The sequence below is a fragment of the Cherax quadricarinatus genome, chromosome 39 (genome assembly GCF_038502225.1).
Source record: "Cherax quadricarinatus isolate ZL_2023a chromosome 39, ASM3850222v1, whole genome shotgun sequence".
In the NCBI taxonomy this organism is placed as follows: Eukaryota; Metazoa; Arthropoda; class Malacostraca; order Decapoda; family Parastacidae; genus Cherax; species Cherax quadricarinatus.
The window spans coordinates 14,549,051-14,566,550 of record NC_091330.1 but is presented as its reverse complement, the minus strand read 5'-3'; the positions used below and the strand labels follow the sequence as shown (position 1 = coordinate 14,566,550).

General features: G+C 49.8%; 1 protein-coding gene across 1 annotated transcript in view; it reads left to right on the top strand.

Annotated features, from left to right (window-relative positions):
* The first annotated feature begins 3,809 nt into the window (after positions 1 to 3,809).
* The window catches only part of LOC128696341 (bone morphogenetic protein 2), an 83,871-nt gene continuing 70,180 nt past the window's right edge, over positions 3,810 to 17,500 (top strand). The window contains exon 1 of the mRNA XM_053787562.2: positions 3,810 to 5,021. The gene's annotated coding sequence lies outside the window, so the exon portion shown is untranslated. The remainder of the gene's footprint in view (positions 5,022 to 17,500) is intronic.

Sequence of the window (17,500 nt, the reverse complement as noted above, 5' to 3'; positions counted from 1 at the left end):
TAGACACTGAAAAGGGAATCTTTATCCATTCACCCCGAAAATAAATATATATATCACATTCATTGTAAAACACGATGCAATATCCCAGTCTTACCAAGGCTGCGCTGCAAGGTTGACATTATATCAGCAGTGTTGAGAGATGCAATTAATATTTCTGTTATGTAACCTTCGGAATTAATAGGCGCAAGAATATTTTTTTCATTATTATTGTTGTTACTCTTACTGAAGTTGTTGCTGCTGTTAATAATAATAAAAATAGTAATAATAACAACAACAACAACAATAATAATAATAATAATAATAATAATAATAATAATAATAATAATAATAATAATAATAATAATAATAATAATAATAATAATAATAATAATAATAATCTTAAAAGGTGGAAGGAGTAGGGAGTCGGGGGGAGGGGAGAGGAGGGGCGGGGTAGGCGGAGTTACAAGGAGGTAGGATCAGCTTGATAAAATAAACAGGTGTGTGTCCCATGTGTTCGCTGGTGACAGTGACGGATGGTGGAGGCAGGTGGTGGAGGCAGGTGGTGGAGGCTACTGGAGTTCAACCTCAGTGATAATGATAGTATCAGCAGACAAGAGGAAGAGTACCACCTGAGAGGGAGGCCAGAGGAAGAGTACCACCTGAGAGGGAGGCCAGAGGAAGAGTACCACCTGAGAGGGAGGCCAGAGGAAGAGTACCACCTGAGAGGGAGGCCAGAGGAAGAGTACCACCTGAGAGGGAGGCCAGAGGAAGAGTACCACCTGAGATGGAGGCCAGAGGAAGAGTACCACCTGAGAGGGAGGCCAGAGGAAGAGTACCACCTGAGAGGGAGGCCAGAGGAAGAGTACCACCTGAGAGGGAGGCCAGAGGAAGAGTACAACCTGAGAGGGAGGCCAGAGGAAGAGTACCACCTGAGAGGGAGGCCAGAGGAAGAGTACCACCTGAGAGGGAGGCCAGAGGAAGAGTACCACCTGAGAGGGAGGCCAGAGGAAGAGTACCACCTGAGAGGGAGGCCAGAGGAAGAGTACCACCTGAGAGGGAGGCCAGAGGAAGAGTACCACCTGAGAGGGAGGCCAGAGGAAGAGTACCACCTGAGAGGGAGGCCAGAGGAAGAGTACCACCTGAGAGGGAGGCCAGAGGAAGAGTACCACCTGAGAGGGAGGCCAGAGGAAGAGTACCACCTGAGAGGGAGGCCAGAGGAAGAGTACCACCTGAGAGGGAGGCCAGAGGAAGAGTACCACCTGAGAGGGAGGCCAGAGGAAGAGTACCACCTGAGAGGGAGGCCAGAGGAAGAGTACCACCTGAGAGGGAGGCCAGAGGAAGAGTACCACCTGAGAGGGAGGCCAGAGGAAGAGTACCACCTGAGAGGGAGGCCAGAGGAAGAGTAGAACCTGAGAGGGAGGCCAGAGGAAGAGTAGAACCTGAGAAGTGTGCACATGATACCAGACCTCTTTCCCGAGGTCCACATAAACAATAACATTGGTGGTATGTGCAGAACTGGCTATTACGAGAACATCGTTCAGGCATGTGAATAAGGAGGCATTCAGAGCAGTGTACACGTCTTGCCTAAGACCAGTACTAGGGTAAGCAGCGCCAGAATGAAATTCTCATCACTGAGGTCAGCAAGACCAACATTAGAGTACGTAGCACCAGTGCAGAAACCCCCCTTCCCCTATCACCAGGCATAACAAAGAAAATACGAGAAAGGCTTGTTCCATAGCTACAAGAGCTGGAATGTTGAGATAGTTAGCTCCTACATCACTAGAGAGCCAGAAAATACCTGACTAAACATTCTAAAACGTTCGGATGGACACAATTTCTGAAATAAGTCACTTTGTCTGACTTTTTATTGTGGTTATCCTAGGTAATTTACACTATGTATGATAATTGTACTTGTGTGTACCTGTACCTAAATAAACTTACTTAAACTTAGCATAACGAAAGGACATAACTAGATGCTGTAAATTCAAATGCACCACAGGGCCGTAAAAGTATTAGTTTTGAGTAATACTTGGAGTCGTTTCCGGGGGTCACCGCCCCCGCGGCCCGACTCCAGATCAGGCCTCCTGGTTGCTGGCCTGGTCGATCAAGCTATTAGTGCCCGCAGCCCGATATAAGAACCGGAATGCATTATGAGGGGATGTAATGGAGGGCAACTCAATACACGAATCTAGAAGTAAATGAGAGACTCTAGAAGAACAGAGAGTAAGTTATAACAGGTAATCGAAGTGCATAAACAGGGACCAAGAACTCAATCTTCCTTCCCCCCCTTCCCCCGCACACACACACACACACACACACACACACACACACACACACACAGATCGTAGTACCACACCGAGACATCTCTAGGAACCAGCAGGCAGACGTCCTTCAAACCCATATAAAACAATGTATGGCAGTGTTGAGCAGGTCGCGCCATCCATCACAGTCTTGGCCCAGGATTCCTCCTCTCACCAAACACTGATTGGTATGCTGAAGACCCGACGGGTCCCCTAGCTTAATCAAGACACACTCGACGGGTCCCCCAGCTTATTCAAGACACACTTGACGGGTCCCCCAGCTTATTCAAGACACACTCGACATCTACTCGTGGGACTAGAAGGGCATCTACTTAGAAAAAAGCGAGAAGAGTATTTTACTCAGTGGACTCAGAAGGGTACCCATACATGAAGTGGCCACTTAGAAGGGTATCACAGGGATCCCTGAAAGAGAATCAAGTCACCATGAGAGTACATGGTACGTGGCAAGTGTAAGCTTGTGAAAGACTACTTGTTGATCATGCAAGAGGAGTGGGTTGTGCATGTTGCAGGTGAGGGGTGGAGGTGCATGTTGCAGGTGGGATGGAAGTGCATGTTGCAGGTGGGATGGAAGTGCATGTTGCAAGTGGGATATTGGTCCATGTTGCAGGTGGGATGGAGGTGCATGCTGCAGGTGGGATGGAAGTGCATGTTGCAGGTGGGATGAAGGTGCATGTTGTGAAATGTGTTTGTAAGGGAGGCAGGATGAAGAAAGTCATTCTGACCTCAGCTGGATTATAGTGGTCGTGGTGGTGCTGGTGCTGGTGGTGGTGGCAAAGGTTGTTGGTGGTTTGGGTGGTAGTGGTGAAGGGTGGTGGTGGTCGTCATAATGGTTTTGGAAGTGATAGTGGCTGAAGTGAGGTGGTGATGGTGGTGTCTGTGGTATTGGAGGTAGTGGTGGTGGTGGTGGTGGTGAAGGTTACTAGTAGGGATGGTGAATGTTACTATCAGTAGTGGTGAATGTTACTAGTGGTGGTTGTGAAGGTTGCTAGTAGTGGTGGTGAAGGTTACTAGTGGTGGTGGTGAAAGTTACTAGTAGTGGTGGTGAAGGGAACTAGTAGTGGTGGTGGTAATGGTGGTAGGAAGTGTTTGGGTAATGGAGGTGGTGATGGTGGTGGGTAGTGGTTAATGACAGTGATGGTGTTGGTAGTGGTAATTGCGATGGTGACGAAGGACAGTAGTGGCAGTGGTGGTTAGCAATGGCAGTGACGATACGATGGTGGGCAGCCATGGTGGGTAGGTCAGTGACAGGCATCCACCACGAAGACCACATCATCTTGCACTACTGGCTCACTAGTTCACCTCATACCCTCCAGAAAGTGAGACAAAACCCCCGGAGAGGGCCAGGAGGGGGCCAGGTAGGCCAGAGGCAGGGTAAGGTAGGCCTGGAGTGTGCTGGTGTAAAGCGCATGCGCAGGTGTGGTCCAGAGTGTGGCCCGGGGCTGGTCACCACAGAGGCAGCACCACATGCCCCACCTCCCCAACCCTGCCCTCCAGTCGCGTCTTCAGCAGCCAGAGAGTTGTCCTCACGCACCTCTCCTCCCTCAAAAACCTCCCTCACTCTGCCCCCTCACATCGTGCCTTCAGTGCCACCCTCGTGGGTGATACACTTCCTCCTGTGACACTATCCTTGTGCTATAATATACTCTGGTGAAAGTTTGGGTGAGGACGTGGCAGCAGCAGCAGCAGCAGCGTCCTGTAAGTCGCCTGGCAGAGGTGTGACCACAGCTGGCATGCTGCATACTCTCATGCCTTACCTGCATGCTACTCTCTCTCCCCTACCATCAGTCTCCTGCACCCTCAGGGACAGCTGATGTGCCCGTGCAGCTGCGTGAAGGTGTCGCTGCAGCAGGAGCTGCACAATAACTCCTCCCTTGCGTTGCTTCCAGCTGTTGCTACGGAGGACCCAGCGCTACCTGGAAGTCGCGAGCTAGCCCAAGACTCGGCCACCCACTGTTATGCAGCACAGCATCTGTCACAAGTTACGCAGCACGTTGCTACTCACAGCACCTCCTCACTCACAGCTCCTCGTCCCTCACAGCAACTCGTCACTCTCAACAGCTCAAGCTCACAACAGAAGCAGAGAGAGAAGTACCCCGGGGAAGTGTGAGACCAAGTGTTTGGTGACAGTGGTGGTGTCAGGTGAAGATTGGCGCACATACGACACATACACCCACGGTGTTCAGAGTGTGACCAGGTTATTTGTGTTTGTTGGTCGCAGCGGTACCAGGTAGCCTAAGGCCTAGCCAATAGAGTGATAGTTGTGGGCAGGTTCCCACAACCCACACGAGTGTGTTCAACAGAGAGTCTAAAGAGACCTAATGTTTAGCGTAGACCATTGTAGTACTTTTTACAGTGATTGTGTGGGACCTGGTGCTTAGTGTCAGCTCGGAGTGCCAGTTAGTGGCACTGTTAGCGACCCAGCACCCAGCTGGGGTGCTCTCCCGAAGGCACTGCTGAAACCAAACATTGCCCTTGTTTCACTTCTTACAGTCAACGTCTCGTTTATAAGAAATCATTCAGAGGAATTAATAAGGCCGAGGCTGCGAAACTGTGGTGGAGGGCACCCTGGTGGCCCTCGAGGTGGTTGTGGTGGTCCTCGTGTCTTTATGGAAGGATGTGAGTGATGTGCCCTCAGCTTGGCGACCACCACACACCCGCCCCACGCTCACACGCTCACCAGGCTGCACCATTAAGACAGTCACTGCATCCTACAAGTAACTGGTAAGCATTTTGATTCCCGTTATGTCTTATTTTTTTCCCTAAAGGTCTTGCGAAACTTGCTGATTTCTTGCTTTTATTTTGTTCACAGTCTCTGATCTATACACACCTTCTAGGACTTCTTCACACATCTTAACCCATAAAACTATCAAAGATCTGCTCTCCTCAAGAGATGCTTCCTGACGTTTGTATGGGATTTTTAATTCAGTGAAGTTGTCGGTAGATCTCGCATTCAACTAGTACAATAATGTTATTGATAGGCTGGATAACTATAACTTTCAAAGCAAGAGATACAAAGCTAATGATGATACTCTTCAGATCATTTGTTCTCTCTAGGTCGGAATATTGCTGTATTCTAACGGTTCCCTTCAAGGTAGGCGAATTGCACAACTGGATAATATACAGAGAACCTTTCCAGTTGATAAACCAAGTCAAGCACCTAACTTACTGGGACTGCTTGAAGCCCTTCTAACTGTAATCTTCAGAATGTAGGTGAGAAGGATATAACATAATCTACATCAGGAAAATTCTAGAAGGATTGGTCCTAAATCTGTACACTGTAATATGAAAGCAAGAGGCTTGGCAGATGGTGCTTTACATCTTAAATAAAAATCAGTAACGCGAAGACTACACTGTAAGGTAGCACAGACAGTGTGAAGAAACCAAGACTCTTCAACATCGTCCCATCGTTCACGATAGGAATATGATAAGTTACTCAAGCCATTTCCTGATTAGCTGGGCTGTGATGCATACGTCTGACTGATGGCGGCGGGCACCAACAGCCTGGACGATCAGGCCAGCAACCAAGAAACTTAGTACGGGACCGAGCTGCGGGGAGGGGGGAGATCAGCACCCCGTCGGCCCGGTACTGCTACTGCAGCAGAGCTGGTGTACCACCTTCAGTGCTTGTAGCTACTGTAGCAGTGCTGCTGGTGTACCACCTTCAGTGCTTGTAGCTACTGTAGCAGTGCTGCTGGTGTACCACCTTCAGTGCTTGTAGCTACTGTAGCAGTGCTAGTGGTGTACCACCTTCAGTGCTTGTAGCTACTGTAGCAGTGCTGTTGGTGTACCACGTTCAGTGCTTGTAGCTACTGTAGCAGTGCTGCTGGTGTACCACCTTCAGTGCTTGTAGCTACTGTAGCAGTGCTGCTGGTGTACCACCTTCAGTGCTTGTAGCTACTGTAGCAGTGCTGCTGGTGTACCACCTTCAGTGCTTGTAGCTACTGTAGCAGTGCTGCTGGTGTACCACCTTCAGTGCTTGTAGCTACTGTAGCAGTGCTAGTGGTGTACCACCTTCAGTGCTTGTAGCTACTGTAGCAGAGCTTGTGGTGTACCACCTTCAGTGCTTGTAGCTACTGTAGCAGTGCTGGTGGTGTACCACCTTCAGTGCTTGTAGCTACTGTAGCAGTGCTAGTGGTGTACCACCTTCATTGCTTGTAGCTACTGTAGCAGTGCTGGTGGTGTACCACCTTCAGTGCTTGTAGCTACTGTAGCAGTGCTGCTGGTGTACCACCTTCAGTGCTTGTAGCTACTGTAGCAGTGCTGCTGGTGTACCACCTTCAGTGCTTGTAGCTACTGTAGCAGTGCTAGTGGTGTACCACCTTCAGTGCTTGTAGCTACTGTAGCAGTGCTGCTGGTGTACCACCTTCAGTGCTTGTAGCTACTGTAGCAGTGCTGCTGGTGTACCACCTTCAGTGCTTGTAGCTACTGTAGCAGTGCTGCTGGTGTACCACCTTCAGTGCTTGTAGCTACTGTAGCAGTGCTGCTGGTGTACCACCTTCAGTGCTTGTAGCTACTGTAGCAGTGCTAGTGGTGTACCACCTTCAGTGCTTGTAGCTACTGTAGCAGAGCTTGTGGTGTACCACCTTCAGTGCTTGTAGCTACTGTAGCAGTGCTGGTGGTGTACCACCTTCAGTGCTTGTAGCTACTGTAGCAGTGCTAGTGGTGTACCACCTTCATTGCTTGTAGCTACTGTAGCAGTGCTGGTGGTGTACCACCTTCAGTGCTTGTAGCTACTGTAGCAGTGCTGGTGGTGTACCACCTTCAGTGCTTGTAGCTACTGTAGCAGTGCTAGTGGTGTACCACCTTCAATGCTTGTACCTACTGTAGCAGAGCTCGTGGTGTACCACCTTCAGTGCTTGTAGTTACTGTAGCAGTGCTGGTGGTGTACCACTTTCAGTGCTTGTAGCTACTGCAGCAGTGCTGGTGGTGTACCAAGTTCAGTGCTTGTAGCTGCTGTAGCAGTGCTGGTGGTGTACCACCTTCAGTGCTTGTAGCTACTGCAGCAGTGCTGGTGGTGTACCACCTTCAGTGCTTCTAGCTACTGTAGCAGAGCTGGTGGTGTACCACCTTCAGTGCTTGTATCTACTGTAGCAGTGCTGGTGGTGTACCACCTTCAGTGCTTGTAGCTACTGCAGCAGTGCTGGTGGTGTACCATCTTCAGAGTTTGTAGCTACTGTAGCAGTGTTGGTGGTGTACCACCTTCAGTGCTTGTAGCTACTGCAGCAGTGCTGGTGGTGTACCACCTTCAGTGCTTGTATCTACTGTAGCAGAGCTGGTGGTGTACCACCTTCAGTGCTTGTAGCTACTGCAGCAGTGCTGGTGGTGTACCACCTTCAGTCCCTATGGCTACTGTAGCAGTGCTGGTGTCGTACCACCTTCAGTGCTTGTAGCTACTGCAGCAGTGCTGGTGGTGTACCACCTACAGTGCTTGTAGCTACTGTAGCAGAGCTGGTGGTGTACTACCTTCAGTGCTTGTAGCTACTGTAGCAGTGCTGGTGGTGTACTACCTTCAGTGCTTGTAGCTACTGTAGCAGTGCTGGTGGTGTACTACCTTCAGTGCTTGTAGTTACTGTAGCAGAGCTGGTGGTGTACTACCTTCAGTGCTTGTAGCTACTGTAGCAGTGCTGGCGGTGTACCACCTTCAGTAATTGTAGCTACTGTAGCAGTGCTGGTGGCGTACCACCTTCAGTACTTGTAGCTACTGTAGCAGTGCTGGTGGCGTACCACCTTCAGTGCTTGTAGCTACTGTAGCAGAGCTGGTGGTGTACCACCTTCAGTGCTTGTAGCTACTGTAGCAGTGCTGGTGGTGTACCACCTTCAGTGCTTGTAGCTACTGTAGCAGAGCTGGTAGTGTACTGCCTTCAGTGCTTGTAGCTACTGTAGCAGTGCTGGTGGTGTACCACCTTCAGTGCTTGTAGCTACTGTAGCAGTGCCGGTGGTGTACCACCTTCAGTGCTTGTAGCTACTGTAGCAGTGCTTGTGGTGTACCACCTTCAGTGCTTGTAGCTACTGTAGCAGAGCTGGTAGTGTACTGCCTTCAGTGCTTGTAGCTACTGTAGCAGTGCTGGTGGTGTACCACCATCAGTGCTTGTAGCTACTGTAGCAGTGCCGGTGGTGTACCACCTTCAGTGCTTGTAGCTACTGTAGCAGAGCTGGTAGTGTACTGCCTTCAGTGCTTGTAGCTACTGTAGCAGTGCTGGTGGTGTACTACTTTCAGTGCTTGTAGCTACTGTAGCAGTGCCGGTGGTGTACCACCTTCAGTGCTTGTAGCTACTGTAGCAGTGCTTGTGGTGTACCACCTTCAGTGCTTGTAGCTACTGAAGCAGTGCTGGTGGTGTACTACCTTCAGTGCTTGTAGCTACTGTAGCAGAGCTGGTGGTGTACTACCTTCAGTGCTTGTAGCTACTGTAGCAGTGCTGGTGGTGTACCACCTTCAGTGCTTGTAGCTACTGTAGCAGTGCTGGTGGTGTACCACCTTCAGTGCTTGTAGCTGCTGTAGCATTGCTGGTGGTGTACCACCTTCAGTGCTTGTAGCTACTGTAGCAGTTCTGGTGGTGTACCACCTTCTGTGCTTGTAGCTACTGTAGCGCAGTGCTGGTGGTGTACCACCTTCAGTGCTTGTAGCTGCTGTAGCATTGCTGGTGGTGTACCACCTTCAGTGCTTGTAGCTACTGTAGCAGTGCTGGTGGTGTACCACCTTCAGTGCTTGTAGCTACTGTAGCAGTTCTGGTGGTGTACCACCTTCAGTGCTTGTAGCTACTGTAGCTGTGCTGGTGGTGTACCACCTTCAGTGCTTGTAGCTACTGTAGCAGTTCTGGTGGTGTACCACCTTCAGTGCTTGTAGCTACTGTAGCAGTGCTGGTGGTGTACCACCTTCAGTGCTTGTAGCTACTGTAGCAGTTCTGGTGGTGTACCACCTTCAGTGCTTGTAGCTACTGTAGCAGTTCTGGTGGTGTACCACCTTCAGTGCTTGTAGCTACTGTAGCAGTGCTGGTGGTGTACCACCTTCAGTGCTTGTAGCTACTGTAGCAGTTCTGGTGGTGTACCACCTTCAGTGCTTGTAGCTACTGTAGCAGTTGTGGTGGTGTACCACCTTCAGTGCTTGTAGCTACTGTAGCAGTGCTGGTTGTGTACTACTTTCAGTGCTTGTAGCTACTGTAGCAGTTCTGGTGGTGTACCACCTTCAGTGCTTGTAGCTACTGTAGCAGTGCTGGTGGTGTACCACCTTCAGTGCTTGTAGCTACTGTAGCAGTTCTGGTGGTGTACCACCTTCAGTGCTTGTAGCTACTGTAGCAGTTCTGGTGGTGTACCACCTTCAGTGCTTGTAGCTACTGTAGCAGTGCTGGTGGTGTACCACCTTCAGTGCTTGTAGCTACTGTAGCAGTTCTGGTGGTGTACCACCTTCAGTGCTTGTAGCTACTGTAGCAGTTCTGGTGGTGTACCACCTTCAGTGCTTGTAGCTACTGTAGCAGTGCTGGTGGTGTACCACCTTCAGTGCTTGTAGCTACTGTAGCAGTTCTGGTGGTGTACCACCTTCAGTGCTTGTAGCTACTGTAGCAGTTGTGGTGGTGTACCACCTTCAGTGCTTGTAGCTACTGTAGCAGTGCTGGTTGTGTACTACTTTCAGTGCTTGTAGCTACTGTAGCAGTTCTGGTGGTGTACCACCTTCAGTGCTTGTAGCTACTGTAGCAGTGCTGGTGGTGTACCACCTTCAGTGCTTGTAGCTACTGTAGCAGTTCTGGTGGTGTACCACCTTCAGTGCTTGTAGCTACTGTAGCAGTTCTGGTGGTGTACCACCTTCAGTGCTTGTAGCTACTGTAGCAGTGCTGGTGGTGTACCACCTTCAGTGCTTGTAGCTACTGTAGCAGTTCTGGTGGTGTACCACCTTCAGTGCTTGTAGCTACTGTAGCAGTTCTGGTGGTGTACCACCTTCAGTGCTTGTAGCTACTGTAGCAGTGCTGGTGGTGTACCACCTTCAGTGCTTGTAGCTACTGTAGCAGTTCTGGTGGTGTACCACCTTCAGTGCTTGTAGCTACTGTAGCAGTTGTGGTGGTGTACCACCTTCAGTGCTTGTAGCTACTGCAGCAGTGCTGGTGGTGTACCACTTTCAGTGCTTGTAGCTACTGTAGCAGTGCTGTTGGTGTACCACCTTCAGTGCTTGTAGCTACTGTAGCAGTGCTGGTGGTGTACTACCTTCAGTGCTTGTAGCTACTGTAGCAGTGCTGGTGGTGTACTACCTTCAGTGCTTGTAGCTACTGTAGCAGAGCTGGTGGTGTACCACCTTCAGTGCTTGTAGCTACTGCAGCAGTGCTGGTGGTGTACCTCCTTCAGTTCTTGTAGCTACTGCAGCAGTGATGTTGGTGCACCACCTTCAGTGCTTGTAACTACTGTAGCAGTGCTGGTGGTGTAACACCTTCACTGCTTGTAACTACTGTAGCAGAGGTGGTGGTATGCCACCTTCAGTGCTTGTAGCTACTGTAGCAGTGCTGGTCGTGTACCACCTTCAGTGCTTGTAGCTACTGTAGCAGTGCTGGTGATATACCACCTTCATTGCTTGTAGCTACTGTAGCAGTGCTGGTGGTGTACCACCTTCAGTGCTTGTAGCTACTGTAGCAGAGCTGGTGGTGTATCACCTTCAGTGCTTGTAGCTACTGCAGCAGTGCTGGTGGTGTACCACCTTCAGTGCTTTTAGCTCCTGTAGCAGTGCTGGTGGTGTACCACCTTCAGTGCTTGTAGCTACTGTATCAGTGCTTGTGGTGTACCACATTCAGTGCTTGTAGCTACTGTAGCAGTGCTGGTGGTATACCACCTTCAGCGCTTGTAGCTACTGTATCAGTGCTGGTGGAATACCACCTTCAGTGCTTGTAGCTACTGTAGCAGTGCTGGTGGTATACCACCTTCAGCGCTTGTAGCTACTGTAGCAGTGTTCGTGGTGTACCACCTTCAGTGCTTGTAGCTACTGTAGCAGTGATGATGGTGTACCACCTTCAGTGCTTGTAGCTACTGTAGCAGTGCTTGTGGTGTACCACATTCAGTGCTTGTAGCTACTGTAGCAGTGCTAGAGGTGTACTACCCTCAGTGCTTGTAGCTACTGTAGCAGTGCTGGTGGTGTACTACCCTCAGTGCTTGTAGCTACTGTAGCAGTGCTGGTGCTGTACTACCCTCAGTGCTTGTAGCTACTGTAGCAGTGCTGGTGGTGTACTACCCTCAGGGCTTGTAGCTACTGTAGCAGTGCTGGTGGTGTACTACCTTCAGTGCTTGTAGCTACTGTGCCGTGCTGGTGGTGTACTACCTTCAGTGCTTGTAGCAACTGTAGCAGTGCTGGTGGTGTACCACCTTCACTGCTTGTAGCTACTGTAGCAGTGCTGGTGGTGTACCACCTTCAGTGCTTGTAACTACTGCAGCAGTGCTGGTGGTGTACCACCTTCAGTGCTTGTAGCTACTGTGCCGTGCTGGTGGTGTACTACCTTCAGAGCTTGTAGCTACTGTAGCAGTGCTGGTGGTGTACCACCTTCACTGCTTGTAGCTACTGTAGCAGTGCTGGTGGTGTACCACCTTCAGTGCTTGTAACTACTGCAGCAGTTCTGGTGGTGTACCACCTTCAGTGCTTGTAGCTACTGTAGCAGAGCTGGTGGTGTACCACCTTCAGTGCTTGTAGCTATTGTAGCAGAGCTGGTGGTGTACCACCTTCAGTGCTTGTAGCTATTGTAGCAGAGCTGGTGGTGTACCACCTTCAGTGCTTGTAGCTATTGTAGCAGAGCTGGTGGTGTACCACCTTCAGTGCTTGTAGCTATTGTAGCAGAGCTGGTGGTGTACCACCTTCACTGCTTGTAGCTACTGTAGCAGAGCTGACGGTGTACTACCTTCAGTGCTTGTAGCTACTGCAGCAGTGCTGGTGGTGTACCACCTTCAGTGCTTGTAGCTACTGCAGCAGTGCTGGTGGTGTACCACCTTCAGTGCTTGTAGCTACTGTAGCAGTGCTTGTGGTGTACCACATTCAGTGCTTGTAGCTACTGTAGCAGTGCTGGTGGTGTACTACCCTCAGTGCTTGTAGCTACTGTAGCAGTGCTGGTGGTGTACTACCCTCAGTGCTTGTAGCTACTGTAGCAGTGCTGGTGGTGTACTACCCTCAGTGCTTGTAGCTACTGTAGCAGTGCTGGTGGTGTACTACCTTCAGTGCTTGTAGCTACTGTAGCAGTGCTGGTGGTGTACCACCTTCACTGCTTGTAGCTACTTTAGCAGAGCTGACGGTGTACTACCTTCAGTGCTTGTAACTACTGCAGCAGTGCTGGTGTACCACCTTCAGTGCTTGTAGCTACTGTAGCAGTGCTTGTGGTGTACCACATTCAGTGCTTGTAGCTACTGTAGCAGTGCTGGTGGTATACCACATTCAGCGCTTGTAGCTACTGTAGCAGTGCTGGTGGTACCACCTTCAGTGCTTGTAGCTACTGTAGCAGTGCTGGTGGTGTACCACCTTCAGTGCTTGTAGCTACTGTAGCAGTGATGATGGTGTAACACCTTCAGTGCTTGTAGCTACTGTAGCAGAGGAGGTGGTGTACCACCTTCAGTGCTTGTAGCTATTGTAGCAGAGCTGGTGGTGTACCACCAGTACAGTAGTGGTGTACCACATTCAGTGCTTGTGGCTACTGTAGCCGTGCTGGTGGTGTACTACCTTCAGTGCTTGTAGCTACTGTAGCAATGCTGGTGGTGTACCACCTTCAGTGCTTATAGCTACTGTAGCAGTGCTGGTGGTGTACCACCTTCACTGCTTGTAGCTACTGTAGCAGAGCTGGCGGTGTACTACCTTCAGTGCTTGTAGCTACTGAAGCAGTGCTGGTGGTGTACCACCTTCAGTGCTTGTAGCTACTGTAGCAGTGATGGTGGTGTACTACCTTCAGTGCTTGTAGCTACTGTAGCAGTGCTGGTGGTGTACTACCTTCAGTGCTTGTAGCTACTGTAGCAGTGCTGGTGGCGTACTACCTTCAGTGCTTGTAGCTACTGTAGCAGTGCTGGTGGCGTACCACCTTCAGTGCTTGTAGCTACTGTAGCAGTGTTGGTTGTGTACTATCTTCAGTGCTTGTAGCTACTGTAGCAGTGCTGGTGGTGTACCACCTTCAATGCTTGTAGCTACTGTAGCAGTGCTGGTGGTGTACTACCTTCAGTGCTTGTAGATACTGTAGCAGAGCTGGTCGTGTACTACCTTCAGTGCTTGTAGCTACTGTAGCAGTGCTGGTGGTGTGCTACCTTCAGTGCTTGTAGCTACTGTAGCAGTGATGGTGGCGTACCACCTTCAGTGCTTGTAGCTACTGTAGCAGTGTTGGTTGTGTACTATCTTCAGTGCTTGTAGCTACTGTAGCAGTGCTGGTGGTGTACCACCTTCAGTGCTTGTAGCTACTGTTGCAGTGCTGGTGGTGTACTACCTTCAGTGCTTGTAGCTACTGTAGCAGTGCTGGTGGCGTACTACCTTCAGTGCTTGTAGCTACTGTAGCAGTGCTGGTGGCGTACCACCTTCAGTGCTTGTAGCTACTGTAGCAGTGTTGGTTGTGTACTATCTTCAGTGCTTGTAGCTACTGTAGCAGTGCTGGTGGTGTACCACCTTCAGTGCTTGTAGCTACTGTAGCAGTGCTGGTGGTGTACCACCTTCAGTGCTTGTAGCTACTGTAGCAGTGCTGGTGGTGTACCACCTTCAGTGCTTGTAGCTACTGTAGCAGTGCTGGTGGCGTACCACCTTCAGTGCTTGTAGCTACTGTAGCAGTGCTGGTGGTGTACTACCTTCAGTGCTTGTAGCTACTGTAGCATTGTTGGTTGTGTACTACCTTCAGTGCTTGTAGCTACTGTAGCAGTGCTGGTGGTGTACTACATTCAGTGCTTGTAGCTACTGTAGCAGTGCTGGTGGCGTACCACCTTCAGTGCTTGTAGCTACTGTAGCAGTGCTGGTGGTGTACTACATTCAGTGCTTGTAGCTACTGTAGCAGTGCTGGTGGTGTACTACATTCAGTGCTTGTAGCTACTGTAGCAGTGCTGGTGGTGTACCACCTTCAGTGCTTGTAGCTACTGTAGCAGTGCTGGTGGTGTACCACCTTCAGTGCTTGTAGCTACTGTAGCAGTGTTGGTTGTGTACTACATTCAGTGCTTGTAGCTACTGTAGCAGTGTTGGTTGTGTACTATCTTCAGTGCTTGTAGCTACTGTAGCAGTGCTGTTGGTGTACCACCTTCAGTGCTTGTAGCTACTGTAACAGTGCTGGTGGTGTACCACCTTCAGTGCTTGTAGCTACTGTAGCAGTGTTGGTTGTGTACTACATTCAGTGCTTGTAGCTACTGTAGCAGTGCTGGTGGTGTACTACCTTCAGTGCTTGTAGCTACTGTAGCAGTGCTGGTGGTGTACCACCTTCAGTGCTTGTAGCTACTGTAGCCGTGCTGGTGGTGTACTACCTTCAGTGCTTGTAGCTACTGTAGCCGTACTGGTGGTGTACCACCTTCAGTGCTTGTAGCTACTGTAGCAGTGCTGGTGGTGTACTACCTTCAGTGCTTGTAGCTACTGTAGCAGTGCTGGTGGTGTACTACATTCAGTGCTTGTAGATACTGTAGCAGTGCTGGTGGTGTACTACCTTCAGTGCTTGTAGCTACTGTAGCCGTGCTGGTGGTGTACTACATTCAGTGCTTGTAGATACTGTAGCAGTGCTGGTGGTGTACTACCTTCAGTGCTTGTAGATACTGTAGCCGTGCTGGTGGTGTACTACCTTCAGTGCTTATAGCTACTGTAGGAGTGCTGGTGGTGTACTACCTTCAGTGGTTATAGCTACTGTAGCAGTGCTTGTGGTGTACCACCTTCAGTGCTTGTAGCTACTGTTGCAGTGCTGGTGGTGTACTACCTTCAGTGGTTATAGCTACTGTATCCGTGCTGGTGGTGTACTACATTCAGTGCTTGTAGCTACTGTAGCAGTGCTGGTGGTGTACTACATTCAGTGCTTGTAGCTACTGTAGCAGTGCTGGTGGCGTACTACCTTCAGTGCTTGTAGCTACTGTAGCAGTGCTGGTGGCGTACCACCTTCAGTGCTTGTAGCTACTGTAGCAGTGTTGGTTGTGTACTATCTTCAGTGCTTGTAGCTACTGTAGCAGTGCTGGTGGTGTACCACCTTCAATGCTTGTAGCTACTGTAGCAGTGCTGGTGGTGTACTACCTTCAGTGCTTGTAGATACTGTAGCAGAGCTGGTCGTGTACTACCTTCAGTGCTTGTAGCTACTGTAGCAGTGCTGGTGGTGTGCTACCTTCAGTGCTTGTAGCTACTGTAGCAGTGATGGTGGCGTACCACCTTCAGTGCTTGTAGCTACTGTAGCAGTGTTGGTTGTGTACTATCTTCAGTGCTTGTAGCTACTGTAGCAGTGCTGGTGGTGTACCACCTTCAGTGCTTGTAGCTACTGTTGCAGTGCTGGTGGTGTACTACCTTCAGTGCTTGTAGCTACTGTAGCAGTGCTGGTGGCGTACTACCTTCAGTGCTTGTAGCTACTGTAGCAGTGCTGGTGGCGTACCACCTTCAGTGCTTGTAGCTACTGTAGCAGTGTTGGTTGTGTACTATCTTCAGTGCTTGTAGCTACTGTAGCAGTGCTGGTGGTGTACCACCTTCAGTGCTTGTAGCTACTGTAGCAGTGCTGGTGGTGTACCACCTTCAGTGCTTGTAGCTACTGTAGCAGTGCTGGTGGTGTACCACCTTCAGTGCTTGTAGCTACTGTAGCAGTGCTGGTGGCGTACCACCTTCAGTGCTTGTAGCTACTGTAGCAGTGCTGGTGGTGTACTACCTTCAGTGCTTGTAGCTACTGTAGCATTGTTGGTTGTGTACTACCTTCAGTGCTTGTAGCTACTGTAGCAGTGCTGGTGGTGTACTACATTCAGTGCTTGTAGCTACTGTAGCAGTGCTGGTGGCGTACCACCTTCAGTGCTTGTAGCTACTGTAGCAGTGCTGGTGGTGTACTACATTCAGTGCTTGTAGCTACTGTAGCAGTGCTGGTGGTGTACTACATTCAGTGCTTGTAGCTACTGTAGCAGTGCTGGTGGTGTACCACCTTCAGTGCTTGTAGCTACTGTAGCAGTGCTGGTGGTGTACCACCTTCAGTGCTTGTAGCTACTGTAGCAGTGTTGGTTGTGTACTACATTCAGTGCTTGTAGCTACTGTAGCAGTGTTGGTTGTGTACTATCTTCAGTGCTTGTAGCTACTGTAGCAGTGCTGTTGGTGTACCACCTTCAGTGCTTGTAGCTACTGTAACAGTGCTGGTGGTGTACCACCTTCAGTGCTTGTAGCTACTGTAGCAGTGTTGGTTGTGTACTACATTCAGTGCTTGTAGCTACTGTAGCAGTGCTGGTGGTGTACTACCTTCAGTGCTTGTAGCTACTGTAGCAGTGCTGGTGGTGTACCACCTTCAGTGCTTGTAGCTACTGTAGCCGTGCTGGTGGTGTACTACCTTCAGTGCTTGTAGCTACTGTAGCCGTACTGGTGGTGTACCACCTTCAGTGCTTGTAGCTACTGTAGCAGTGCTGGTGGTGTACTACCTTCAGTGCTTGTAGCTACTGTAGCAGTGCTGGTGGTGTACTACATTCAGTGCTTGTAGATACTGTAGCAGTGCTGGTGGTGTACTACCTTCAGTGCTTGTAGCTACTGTAGCCGTGCTGGTGGTGTACTACATTCAGTGCTTGTAGATACTGTAGCAGTGCTGGTGGTGTACTACCTTCAGTGCTTGTAGATACTGTAGCCGTGCTGGTGGTGTACTACCTTCAGTGCTTATAGCTACTGTAGGAGTGCTGGTGGTGTACTACCTTCAGTGGTTATAGCTACTGTAGCAGTGCTTGTGGTGTACCACCTTCAGTGCTTGTAGCTACTGTTGCAGTGCTGGTGGTGTACTACCTTCAGTGGTTATAGCTACTGTATCCGTGCTGGTGGTGTACTACATTCAGTGCTTGTAGCTACTGTAGCAGTGCTGGTGGTGTACTACATTCAGTGCTTGTAGCTACTGTAGCAGTGCTGGTGATGCTCCACTATTTCGTCTTCAGTAATTAATTCATGACATGTTAAACGATCGAAGTATTTACTGTCTCTTCTTGTAATCTATTCCACGATACAACATTCCAAGAAGAGAAAAAAAACATTGATGTACGTGAACTAAGAAACTCAACAAAATAAATCTTACCATATCTAAACAACAGATGAA